A 12871-nucleotide genomic window follows, 5' to 3' on the forward strand; every position below is an offset into this window, starting at 1 on the left:
AGGTTCTGGATCCTCAGAGTTTCTCAGCCTGGAGCTTTACCCCTGAAGTTTTTCACCTTCCTACCATTTCTTTGTTAAAATTTCCATCTTTGTATTTAAAGATGGACTTACTTATCAGACTTTTTATGATTTAAAATCTTTAAGTGTGTGGCTGTTACTTCTGAATGGCCCTAAGTGTTTCTTTGTGCTTGGAGGAGCCAACTTAGCCATTCACAGAGAGGCAGTCTCTCTATAAACGAACAGATTTCCACACGTGGGCTGTAATATATGCATAACACATTTCTCTTGGTGTTAATTTTGGTCTAACATCCTCCTGATGGTCTTCATTACCTTGGAGACTTACATCCTGTCTTCTGTATGTATGTAGTTGTTAGTCACTTCTACTAAGTTGTCGCACCACCATTTCTCAAGAATGATAACAGAAGACACAATATTTCAATAACTGATTTTTCCTTTCAACAAATGTTTATTCAACCTCCTGTTTCAAGGCACTTTGCTAAGGCTTAGCTGAATCTGAATCTCATGTAAAATGGAAAAATTCTGTGACGGTCCAACTAACTTTGTAGTAAAAATAACAGGAACCATTTCAAGATATTAATCAAAAAATTTTATTAATCTTATGTTTTTCTTTTAATTTATAAGTAAAAAGAAAATATCTTAATATAGCTTTCTTTAACTTGTTTTATTGTGCTTTTCCTTAAAATTGGAAATCCTAGAATACTATTTATGGTCATTCATATTACTGATATGGCTACAACTCAAACACTATGTGAATCCAAAGCAATGGCATACAAATATACAAGGTGAGGCAGTGTGGCGATAAATGCCATTGGGGACAGCATATTAAGAGTGAAAAGTAATAGTGACAATTTTTTTGAAAAACTGCAATTTTTAAAGGCTTTATCCACTTTGCTTATTTTATTCACGGTGTGCTAATCAAATAGATGGAGGACTGGGCACTGAATCCATATAAAAAATCTCATGTTATGACAAATCTCAAGGCATCTGGTTAAGTCAGATATCTCCCTTTGTGAATTAAAATGAAACAAGACGTGTTTTGCTCCTAAAATCTGTGCCCTAGTAGATAGGCTCCAACACAGAATCAAACATCCCATCTAACTTTTCCAATGCCATGTTTCCAAAAGGAAATTACATTAAATTCCTCCATTCAAAATGCAACAAGCAAGACATCCAAGAATGAGATTTCTAGCAGAATGTAACTTTAAATACATGGGTTTTTTTTTTCCATTACTGGAGATATCAAACATTTTAAAAGCCTGTTCTTTCATACTTGGATTCCAGATCATTATTTTTTTGGCCAAAAAGAAAGGTTTTCTGCATTCCTAAAATAATTAGGCAAGATTTCAAATCAAATTATCCAATTTCAAAGCTCTATTTTTCTCTCTAAAATGCCTGTTAGAGAAGGACTGCTGATGACTAAGCTTTGTGTCATTCTCATGGCTTTATTAGGAGAATGTTCTAAGTCCTTCACTTTCTATGTAATCAGAACTATAATTTCTTCAGGTTATTTTAAGACCCAGCTATGGCTAAAGCAGGAAACTCAGTTTTATTCTGAGCTCTAGACATGTCAACACAGCAGAGCAGGGCTCCAGCTATCCGGGCTATCTCCTTTAATAAACCCCCTAGTGCTTCGTGTCCAACCAACTTGTACTCCACCTTCTGGGTATCAAGTAACTCTTTCCAAGACATTGAGGGTAGTTGGACCGTTATTTTGGAAAATGTGTGTTGACATATTATCACTATACAAATGAAGATCTATTTGTCCAAAGAGTACTACTTATGCTTCCTAGCATCAATTTGAAAACCATATTCAACAGAAGGGCAGTTGAGAAAAAAAGTAGAACAGAAAGCTCTAACTACATATGTCTACTTAGTTCATCATACTCCCTTAGAATTTTATAACTTAACCAATTCTACTTAAGCAGGCTGGTTGCCTCTAATTATGCTAAAATTTTTTCTGTGCTGGAAAGTGATATTAATAATGAGTGACATTTCTGCAAGTAACAGGTAAACCCACTTCTATAATTGTGAGCTCCATCTAAAGTAAAGAAGGGAGAATAAAATAGTATAATAAACTGTAAGTAAAGATCTGTGAGAGGTGGTCTTCAGAATGAAAATTAAAACATAGCATCATTACTTTAGTATTTTGATGTATATCAAAAAGGCTCTCATAGGTCTATATAAGTCTTATTACTGAGGTAAATTTATTAATACTTTCAATTTTAAGTTAACATACTGACGTAAAAATAATTTCTTACTTTAAATTTATATATCATGGAATTTTAAAATTTCTCTTTAACTGGTAATTTTTTTTTTTTTTTTGCAGTATGCGGGCCTCTCACTGTTATGGCCTCTCCCGCTGCGGAGCACAGGCTCCGGAAGCGCAGGCTCAGCGGCCACGGCTCACGGGCCCAGCCGCTCCGCAGCACGTGGGATCTTCCCGTCCCAGGGCACGAACCCGCGTCCCCTGCATTGGCAGGCGGACCCCCAACCACTGCGCCACCAGGGAATCCCTAACTGGTAATTTTTATTTAGATTAAAATACTCTTACAACTTTTCTATGCTCCTACAACAACAAAGATTAGTTGAGCTTACAATCCTATATGTATATGGTTATACATTTTGAAGTTTTTCCCACTCAACAATACTCCTTTTTTCCAATTCTTCCATTCTTAATATATTCAGACATTACTTATTAATTTTAATGACATCTCACATTTCACAGTATGGGTTAAGGCAATTGATTTTTGTATTATGCAATACTTAACCCACTTTCAATATTTCATTACTTTAAATAACACTGCACATAAATACCCTAGTACATATATTCTTGTGCATTTGGACAAGTATTTCAGTACAGCATTTAAAGTGGAATTATTGGATTGCAGAGCATGTACATTTTTTACGTTGACAGTACTGCAATTTATGTACCTCCAAAATTTCACCAGTATGCTCTTCCACTAATATGAGGGTGCCCTTTTCCTCTAAACCCTAATTAATGGATATTATGAGTGTTTTTATTTTAACTAGTATAATGAAAACAAAAGTGGCATCTCATTGATGTATTAATCAAGACTTAGACTGATCATCTACTCATTTATTTATTGGCCATTTTTTATTCTTTTTCTGTGATTGTGTTCTTCACACATTTGACCATCTTTCTGCTGAGTTACTAATATTTTTAAGTTTATTTATAGTTCGTATTTGTACCTTACAGTTTAACCTCTTGAGTTTTAGATACATGGTAACTCTTTTCCATCTGTCTGTCATTTAGTGAAACATAGTGGCATCATTCGTCATATAAGTTGTTTCTGACTTAATGCCAAGTCAAACATCACTCTTTTTTTTAAACTCTCTATAGATAGGATTACACTGGCAGAGATATTTCCTAGAATGAGTTGTGATAACCTCACTCATAAGCTCATTAATATAGATAGAAATATTTTCCCCAACACATAATATCTAAACTATAGTTTCTGCTAGCACCTTTTTCATTTTGGTCTATGAAGTAGGGCCTCAAAGCTAAGCTTGAGATTCATCCTACACAAAGTGTTTCTCAGTCACTTAACAGAGCCCACAAGTATGTATAAAACTAACAAACCAGGCATTGGGCTTCTGGCCGTAAAGGTTCATCTTCCATCAGGTGGCAAGTGACACATTCCTCAACCTCATATACCCATCTCAGTTCATATGGGAATAGCATTCCAGATGGCTGAAAGGTTTCTCTCAAAGTATTGGGTTGGCCAAAAGGTGCATTCATTTTTTTCCCATAAGATGACTCTAGTAGCACTTAGTTGTCTTTAACTTCATTCTAAACAATTTTGTTAGATTGTATGTGACAGCTGTCATATCAGTGTGCATTTTAAAAAGAGACATCAAAATTGGTGATTTTTTTTGTAGCCACCTTAATATTGAAGATGGAAGAAAAAAGCAACATTTTCAGCATGTTATGCTTTATTATCTCAAGAAAGGTAAAAATGCAACTGAAATGCAAAAAAAGATTTGTGCGGTGTATGGAGAAGGTGCTGTGACTGATCAAACATGTCAAAAGTGGTTTGCAAAGTTTTGTTCTGGAGATTTCTTGCTGGATGATGCTCCAGGCCAGGCAGACCAGTTGAAGTTGATAGCGATCAAGACATTGATTGAGAAAAATCAATGTTATACCACTCAGAAGACAGCTGACATACTCAAGATATCCAAATCAAGCACTGAAAATCATCTGCACCAGCTTGGTTATGTTCATCACTTTGATGTTTGGGTTCCACATAAGCTAAGCGAAAAAAACCTTCTTGATCGTATTTCCACATGCGAATCCCTACTTAAACGTAACAAAAACGTTCCATTTTTAAAACAAATTGTGACAGGTGATGACAAATACTGTACAATAATGTGGAATGGAAGAGATCGTGGGGCAAGCGAAATGAACTACCACCAACCACACCAAAGGCTGGTCTTCATCCAAAGAGGGTGATGTTGTGTATATGGTGGGATTGGAAGGGATTCCTCTATTATGAGCTCCTTCCGGAAAACCAAACAATTAATTTCCACAAGTACTGCTCCCAATTAGACCAACTGAAAGCAGCACTCGACGAAAAGCATCCAGAATTAGTCAACAGAAAACGCATCATCTTCCATCAGGATAACGCAAGACCACATGTTTCTTTGATGACAAGGCAAAAACTGTTACAGCTTGGCTGGCAAGTTCTGATTCATCTGCCGTATTCACCAGACATTGCACCTTTGGATTTCCACTTATTTTGGTCTTTACAAAATTCTCTTAATGGAAAAAATTGCAATTCCTTGGAAGACTGTAAAAGACACCTGGAACAGTTCTTTGCTCAAAAAGATAAAAAGTTTGGGGAAGACGGAATTATGAAGTTGCCTGAAAAATGGCAGAAGGCAGTGGAACAAAAGGGTGAATACGTTGTTCAATAAAGTTCTTGGTGAAAATGAAAAATGTGTCTTTTATTTTTACTTAAAACCTGAAGACACTTTTTGGCCAACCCAATAGTTTTTAAAATTCCATTTTACAGTTTTGCTCTCTTCAAAACAGATCAGATATATTCCTGCTTTTTAAAATGCCCACAGTTTGGAAGACACATCTTTGAGCCCATCGGTTACAGCACTGTGACACAGTGGTTCCATTAGGACTTATTAGGCACAATGGTTGGCCTTCACGGAATGAGGCTTAGTTCCACCTCTTCTTTCTCAATATTTGGGTTGAGGGTGGGTTCTTCTTGCTTGCTATTGTGCCTTGTGGCTGTGGGTAAGCCCCCTAGCTCTAGGACCCTACCCTGCCTTTTTTTTTTTTTTTTTTTTTGCGGTACGTGGGCCCCTCACTGTTGTGGCCTCTCCCGCTGCGGAGCACAGGCTCCGGACGCGCAGGCTCAGCGGCCACAGCTCACGGGCCCAGCCGCTCCGCGGCATGTGGGATCTTCCCGGACCGGGGCACGAACCCGCGTCCCCTGCATCGGCAGGCGGACTCTCTACCGCTGCGCCACCAGGGAAGCCCCCCTACCCTGCCTTTTAATCTGTGTCTTCTGATCTCGGGTTTGAGAATCCAAACAGCCAAATTTGTTATCACCCCTTCTAAAAATGATTACTTACATTTACTGGGGTAACAAATTTCTTTGAGAATCACACAAGAACGGACAGTCTCCCAAGAAAAATGCACATTTACACAAATGTATTAGTGTGTGTACAATTTCACAGGATTCAGGGACTGCCTAAAGCCCATTTATGGAACCTTGGGCTCTCCAGGTCCTTTTTCGATTCACCTCAAATCCCTGATTTTGGTTCAGACAGAAAAGTTCCCAAATAAGTGAGTCATTTATAGAAGTCAGTGTGGTTAGAGATGATAGATCCCAATAAAATGAGAGATTACGTGAAATCATAAGGAATAATGCCCTTTTAAATGCTCAATTAAGACATACAAAATATGTGACTGTGTGAATATGTGTCTATGGTGAAATTTTCTCATGTTATTTCAAAAGGGAAAACGATGGAAAATATATGTATACCATAATGGAAAATATACTGTGTAACACTGTAAATGTGAGCATGTGAGTATAAGAACTGAGAAAGGAAAATGAAGAGAATCATTTGTATTTTTAAAACAAAAAAATTGCATTTCAGCCAGAAGAGCTGTCATTCCAACGTCTACTTCAGAAGTATAGTCAGGAGTTCCTTAGCATGTGAAAGAAGATTCTTGTCCTCACTGCCCTGCTTCTTGTCAAATCGGCTTTAAAAACCCACTTTCCACCCTGCTGTCATAATCCTTGCAGGAAACAGATGGGTAAGAATGGAAGAAAAGAGGAATAAAGGCCTTTTCTTTAATTAACCCTGGTTTCACTTGTACTCCTCAACCTGCAAGGTCTTGTCCCTAGAGGTTGACAAATGATCTAATTAGCAGTAAGATAAGCCTGGTTGACAACAAGAGAACACCAAAGGCAGAACACAATGTCTAATGGATAACAGCTAATTCTTTAGGACAAATGTATAGAAGAACAATAAGAGCAGTTGTGCTAGACTCTGCGAGTGGCAGAGAGGAGGCATTGATGGTAGGAAATCACTCAAAGCAGTCACTGAATCTAGAGAGCTGGCCCTTTCATTCATTTCCAAAGTTCTGGCTTCTTACCAAGTACAAGTGATTGTACTTTTACATGAACCTCTAAGTAGAGAGTAGCAAGGAAATAAAACATCCTCAGAACTCATTTTCATAATGCGTCCTTTGAGTTTTTATCACTCACAGAACCAAAGGCAGGTAGCTCATTTTCCAATCTCTAAAATACTGTACTGGGGCCTCCAAATGGACAGTGGGAGTTGTTGTTAAGCCTTTAGATCTAAAGGCTAAGGGGTGAGGCTGGGGCTTGAGATAGAGATTTGTGAGTTATCAGCATAGAGCTGATAGCTGAAACTGAGTAGAAGGAAGAGATCACTTCAGAAGAATGTATAAGACGATAATAATTTTTTAAAAACTGACTGTGGAAGGCATAATTGTAAGATGGTTCACATGACATTCCCTACCTGGTGTTATTCCCATGATTATGTTAGGTTACCAGCAGATATAATTAAGGTTAGTAATCAGTTGACTTTAAGATGGACTACCCAAGTGGGCCTAAACTAATCATATTGGACTTTTTTTTTTGCGGTACACGGGCCTCTCACTGTTGTGGTCTCTCCCATTGTGGAGCACAGGCTCCGGAGGCGCAGGCTCAGCGGCCATGGCTCACGGGCCCAGCCGCTCCACGGCATGTGGGATCTTCCCAGACCGGGGCACGAACCCATGTCCCCTGCATCGGCAGGCGGACTCTCAACCACTGTGCCACCAGGGAAGCCCCCATATTGGACTTTTTAAAAGAAGAGAGTTTTCTCCTGCTGGTAGAAGAATAAATCAGAGAGATCTGATGCTTAAGAGGGATTCAACAAGAGGGAATTTCTTCATTGCTAAGGTAGAGGGGGCCACATGGAAGCACCTGAGAGTAGCCTCTAGTAGGTGAGAATGAACCCAGCTGACAGCCAAGAAAAAGCCAGGGGTCTCAGTCCTACAACCACAAGGAACTCAATCCTGTCAACAACCTGAACTAGCAAGAAGAGGGTCTTGAATTCCAGATGATAATGCAGCCCCAGGCAACATGCAGATTTCAGCCTTGGGAGCTCTGAGGATGCAGCTAACCTGTGCTTAGACTCTTGACCTATAGAAACTGAGAAGTAGTAAATTGATGCTGTGGAAGGAAGGAAGGTAGGAGGAAGGGAAGGGAGAAAGAGAGAGAGAGAAAGAAAGAGAGAGAGAGGGAGAAGGAAGGGAGGGAGAGAGGGAGGGAGGAAGGAAAGGAAGGAACGAAGGAAGGAAGGGAGGGACGAAGGAAAGGAAGGAAGGAAGGAAGGAAGGAAGACAGAGGGAGGGAGGAAGGGCGAGCAGAAGGAAGGAAGGAAGGAAGGAAGACAGAGGGAGGGAGGAAGGGCGAGCAGAAGGAAGAAAGTCAGTCAGTCAGAAAGCAGTGAAATGAAGCAGTCATGAAGGCAAAGCCTACCAATGCTCATAAGCACTTGGTGCTCTTCACATCATAACCTTTCCAAATATGTTTGTCTTTAAACATTAGAAAGTGAATTTTTGCATGTGTGAAGTCAATTTTGAGCCAAGAAATTAGGAATCAGACTATATATTCATGTTTATTTAAAGAGAAATCAAAATTATAGAGAATGCTGGCTGATATTTTTTCAGAGAAAGAAGCCTGAAATCTGATGTTGGTCTTTTAAAATAATCTTTCTATGTAATTTTTTACTATTATGCCAGAAGATGTTTCATTTTTCAGCTATGCCAGATCAGATGCTCAATTTACTATTCTAGAATTTCAACTTGACACACAAAGCACTCTCTAGGGCTCTTTTCTGAAGGGGTAGAGGAAGGTTGAGTTGGGCTTCTCCTGTTAGTGTTTTCAGGTAAGTAGGTTACTGAGTAGGACTGTGAGGTAATATTCGCTTTTCTGGAAAGATACTACTCTAATAACTTCAGCTACCCAGAACATACTAAAGACTCAGGCATTTGGCCTCTTATGGGCCAAACTACATTTTCTATGGATATGAACTTAACTGAATATATTTCACACAAAAGAAATTCTTCCAAAGGATCTTTTAACACTTGCTTTAGAAGCTAACGTAACAAGCATGATCATCTGATTTTTTATTCACTAACTATACTATAAATAATAAATTTGGATAACATAATGTGGCCCACTAGAAGGAGACCTGCAGGAGGACAAAGATTTTAAATCACAGCTGCAAATGCCACTTTTCTCTGAAAGAAACAGTCCCCCAAAACCTTATGTGTTATTGAAGGATCTCCACATTTGAAGTATAACATACTTAATATTCATAAAAATAATAACGTATCCTTAATAAAAAGATCATGGAAAAGGAAGAGAAGCTCTTCCTTATTTCATTTAAATTAAAGATTGACTCCTAAAATATATTCTTTGTATATATCTTTATGCTTAGATAACGCAGTATAATGCGCTGAGAAACATTCAATACAAAATTCAAAGGTGTGTGTGCAGTTTAAATATCAGCTGCTGTAAATGGATAATTTTCAATTCATTCATTCATTTACTCATTCCACAAACATTCATTGAGTAATTTTTATTTGTGAGGTATTCTTCTAAGTCTTAGGTTTTCTTACTTGAATTTCCATGTCAATTAATTCAGGGATTCTATTTTTATCTTATAGATATTTTCTTCAAATGTTAATGAATGTGTTCAGAGATGGAACCGATTTTGTTCTCCAAAATTATAATGAATTTTTATCTCATCCACAAAATAGAAGACTGATTAACATCATTCTATTAACCGGCTACAAATTTTGGTCTAGAATATCATAGCCTGCAGGGTTCAACATATCTAGAATGCTACCTCACACACCGGGTGCTAATACTTAGTCCTAGATTCCAAATAATACATCTAACACTGTGGCTTTAGAAATCTTTGCAAACTGGCTTTCACCAACTACACAAGTAGCTAAATAAATTTTCATTCTCAGAGTACTGAATATTTGTGAATGACTGATGTGTTTTTGGCAAAGAAGTGAATACTTCAGTGAGGAACACTATATTCAGCAATGAGATACACTTAACATATGAAACAAAAATTCCATGCATTACATTTCAAAAGATTGGAATAAGAAAGAAAGAAAAAATACTGTTGTTATCCTGAATGCAACATGTAGCTTTGGCATCATTTAAATATCACCCAGAGTAGGTGTAAAACTCAATAAAATATGACTTTAAAACCAATAACCAATGTAATCTCTCTCTCTTTTTAAAGTCTACCCACTATGAACTATAAACTAGGGTTAGAAAAAATTATGAGTAAAACAATTCCTAAGGACTCTGTAGCACTTGGTCCAAAACACTGTTTTTTACTAAGAAAATTATTTTGATTTAAATGAATGTGCAAAAAAGACAGCTGGAAATGATTCCTGATCTTTTTAGCAGCTGATGTGCAGCAATAATAGGTAATATTTATTGAGGTATTTAACAAACTTTCTGCTTATTTATAATAATTTTTGTTATGGTGTTATTTAAACTGAAGTTTCTGCTCTATTTATTAATCCAAAATAAGATCTAATTTTAAAAAGTGAAATGCAATTATAAGTGAGATCTAGAAAATTCAAATGTAGTCACTGGGTGGATATAAAAAGAAAAAAATGAAGACTGATGATAAAACCTTACATTTCTAACATTAAAATGATAATCTTCATTACTAAAAGAGAAATAATAACTGGTTCTAAGCTACAAAGAGTTTAGTACAGAGTCATATTTTTCCTTCTCTTCTATTTCTATTAGAAGAATGCCATGACTCTCGCTACAGGAAAATAAAAAATAATTTAAATGCTTTAAACTATCAAATTAAGCGAGATAAATCATAACAATTAATGAAGAATTCTTTGTAAACAGGTCTTTGTAAACAGGACCACAACGCTTTTGTGAAAAGGTAAGACATTCAAAACTTGTCAGACGCAGCACAAGATTCAGAATAAAGTTAAAATAAGGTAGAACAGAATGAGTTTCTAAGCCTAAAATATAAAGTATTATAAACTGACAGTATCAGACCAACACATTACTGTGGCAATTTGCCTGCTGAATCAAAATTACTTTTGGTATACATGAAAGACATAGTCTGTGGTCTGATCTGTTTCACGGAATTAAAAAGGCAAAATCTCTGACATTTTTAGAACTAGTGGAGACCCTAAAAGTAATCTAGGCAACCCCCTCATGGTTTATATATGCCAAGAGCAGTCAACTAAATAACCTACCTTCTCACAAAGAATGGCAGACCCTGAACTAAAACACCCAGAAAGTATATGCTCCTGAGACCAGACACTGGTGTTTCTTCATCAGTTTTACTATTCCTGAAATCTTTTAGTACCTTTACTAGGTTCATAAAAATATGAATGGGGCTTCCCTGGTGGCGCAGTGGTTGAGAGTCTGCCTGCCGATGCAGGGGACGCGGGTTCGTGCCCTGGTCCGGGAGGATCCCACATTCCGCGGAGCGGCTGGGCCCGTGAGCCATGGCCGCTGAGCCTGCGCATCCGGAGCCTGTGCTCCGCAACGGGAGAGGCCACAACAGTGAGAGGCCCGCGTACCACACACACACAAAAAATATATGAATGAACAGGGCTTCCCTGGTGGCGCAGTGGTTGAGAGTTCGCCTGCCAATGCAGGGGACACGGGTTCGTGGCCCGGTCTGGGAAGATCCCACATGCCGCGGAGCAGCTAGGCCCGTGAGCCATGGCCGCTAAGCCTGCGCGTCCAGAGCCTGTGCTCTGCAACGGGAGAGGCCACAACACTGAGAGGCCCGCGTACCGCAAAAAAAATATATATATATGAATGAACAGATAGACCAGTCTTCCCGATTTCATATCTACTATGTCATGCAATACTTAAACTGTTCCTACATGCACTGGCACTAGAATTAGATTCAGTATGTTTCTAGTATGCATGGAAAAATAAAAAGATAAAGAACCTTCTGTTCCTTCAGCATGCAAATGGTGCTTTCTGAAGACAAACTATCAGATATTGGTGTAGGACACTGAAGCACTTATGAATTTCTGAATTAAGAATATGAAAAATAGGTCATTTTATGGCTATTGCAAAAGACAGTTTGGATGCACTATTCAAGTGGCCCCTGCCTAACCATTCATCCTTCCTCTCCATATTGTTGAAAATGCAGTGGCTATGCTAGCCTTCATTCTGAAAAGAGCCAAATATATATTTTAAACTTGGGCCCTCTGCACTGGTTTCCTTCTGCCTGGAATGCCTTTTCTTAGATCTTTGTATGGTTGGGCTCTTCTAGTTATTCATGCCTCAGCTTAAAAGTCACTTCCTGGGGAGAGTTATGGTTACCAAGACGGTGTCATAAGTCATTCCTGACTCCTCTCCCAGTCAGAAGAAAAAAACTTAACATCTATTCAAGAAGACAGCACCGAGAGAATTCTAGAGCACAGGAGTGAGGCTGAAACACCCTCTGCACCTCAGAGACAAAGAGAGACTACATGAGAAGGTAAGAGAAGCAGCTACATGTTGACCGCATTGCCCCTCCCACAGGCTAGCACAGCCTGGTTGAGAAAATAACTCTCAACCAGGAATTCTATACCCAGCAAAGGTGTCCTTCAGAAATGAATAAGGGATAAAGACTTTCTTGAATAAACAAAAGCTGAGGGAGTACATTGCCACCAGACCTTGCTTAGAAGAAATGCTTAAGGGAGTTCTTTGAGAAGAAGTAAAAGAATGCTAATTAACATGATACAAAAAAAAAGAGTAAATTTTACTGGTAATGGTAAATATAGAGTCATAGTTAAATTCTGCAATGTGGTAAAAATGGTGCATAACTCACAACTCTAGTTTAAAAGTTTAAAAAAGAATGTTACAAAAATAACCATAAACAATAATCTGTCTTCAGACAATTAAAAAACATGTAAATTATAAGAGAAATAACCTAAAATGTGAGGGAGAGAAGAAGTATATGAATTCTATTAAGGTTAAGTTTTTGTAAGTTTAAAATTAGTTGTTATAAGTTTAAGATGTTTAATGTAAGCCTCATGGTAACCACAAGGAAAAATACTGTAGTAACTACACAAAAGAACAGGATAAAAAACCTAAAGCACACTGATACCAAAACACAAAAAAAGACACAAGGATAAGAAACAAGGAACAACAGAGCTACAAAACAACCAGAAAACAGTAGTCTTTACCCATCAATAATAAAATGGAAACAGTAGTCTTTACCCATCAATAATTACTTTAAATGTAAACAGATTACATTCTTCAGTCAAAAGAGAGTGGCTGAATGGATA

General features: G+C 37.9%; 1 protein-coding gene and 1 long non-coding RNA gene across 25 annotated transcripts in view; one reads left to right on the forward strand and one right to left on the reverse strand.

Annotated features, from left to right (window-relative positions):
• Positions 1-12871, reverse strand: part of HDAC9 (histone deacetylase 9) — a 576603-nt gene that overhangs the window by 542127 nt on the left and 21605 nt on the right. The gene's annotated exons all lie outside the window — the stretch shown is intronic.
• LOC141279531 (uncharacterized) overlaps positions 11945-12871 on the forward strand; it is a 57145-nt gene continuing 56218 nt past the window's right edge. The window contains exon 1 of the long non-coding RNA XR_012333924.1: positions 11945-12078. This is a non-coding gene — a long non-coding RNA (uncharacterized lncRNA). The remainder of the gene's footprint in view (positions 12079-12871) is intronic.

This window comes from Tursiops truncatus, chromosome 9, assembly GCF_011762595.2.
Source record: "Tursiops truncatus isolate mTurTru1 chromosome 9, mTurTru1.mat.Y, whole genome shotgun sequence".
NCBI classification, from domain to species: domain Eukaryota; kingdom Metazoa; phylum Chordata; class Mammalia; order Artiodactyla; family Delphinidae; genus Tursiops; species Tursiops truncatus.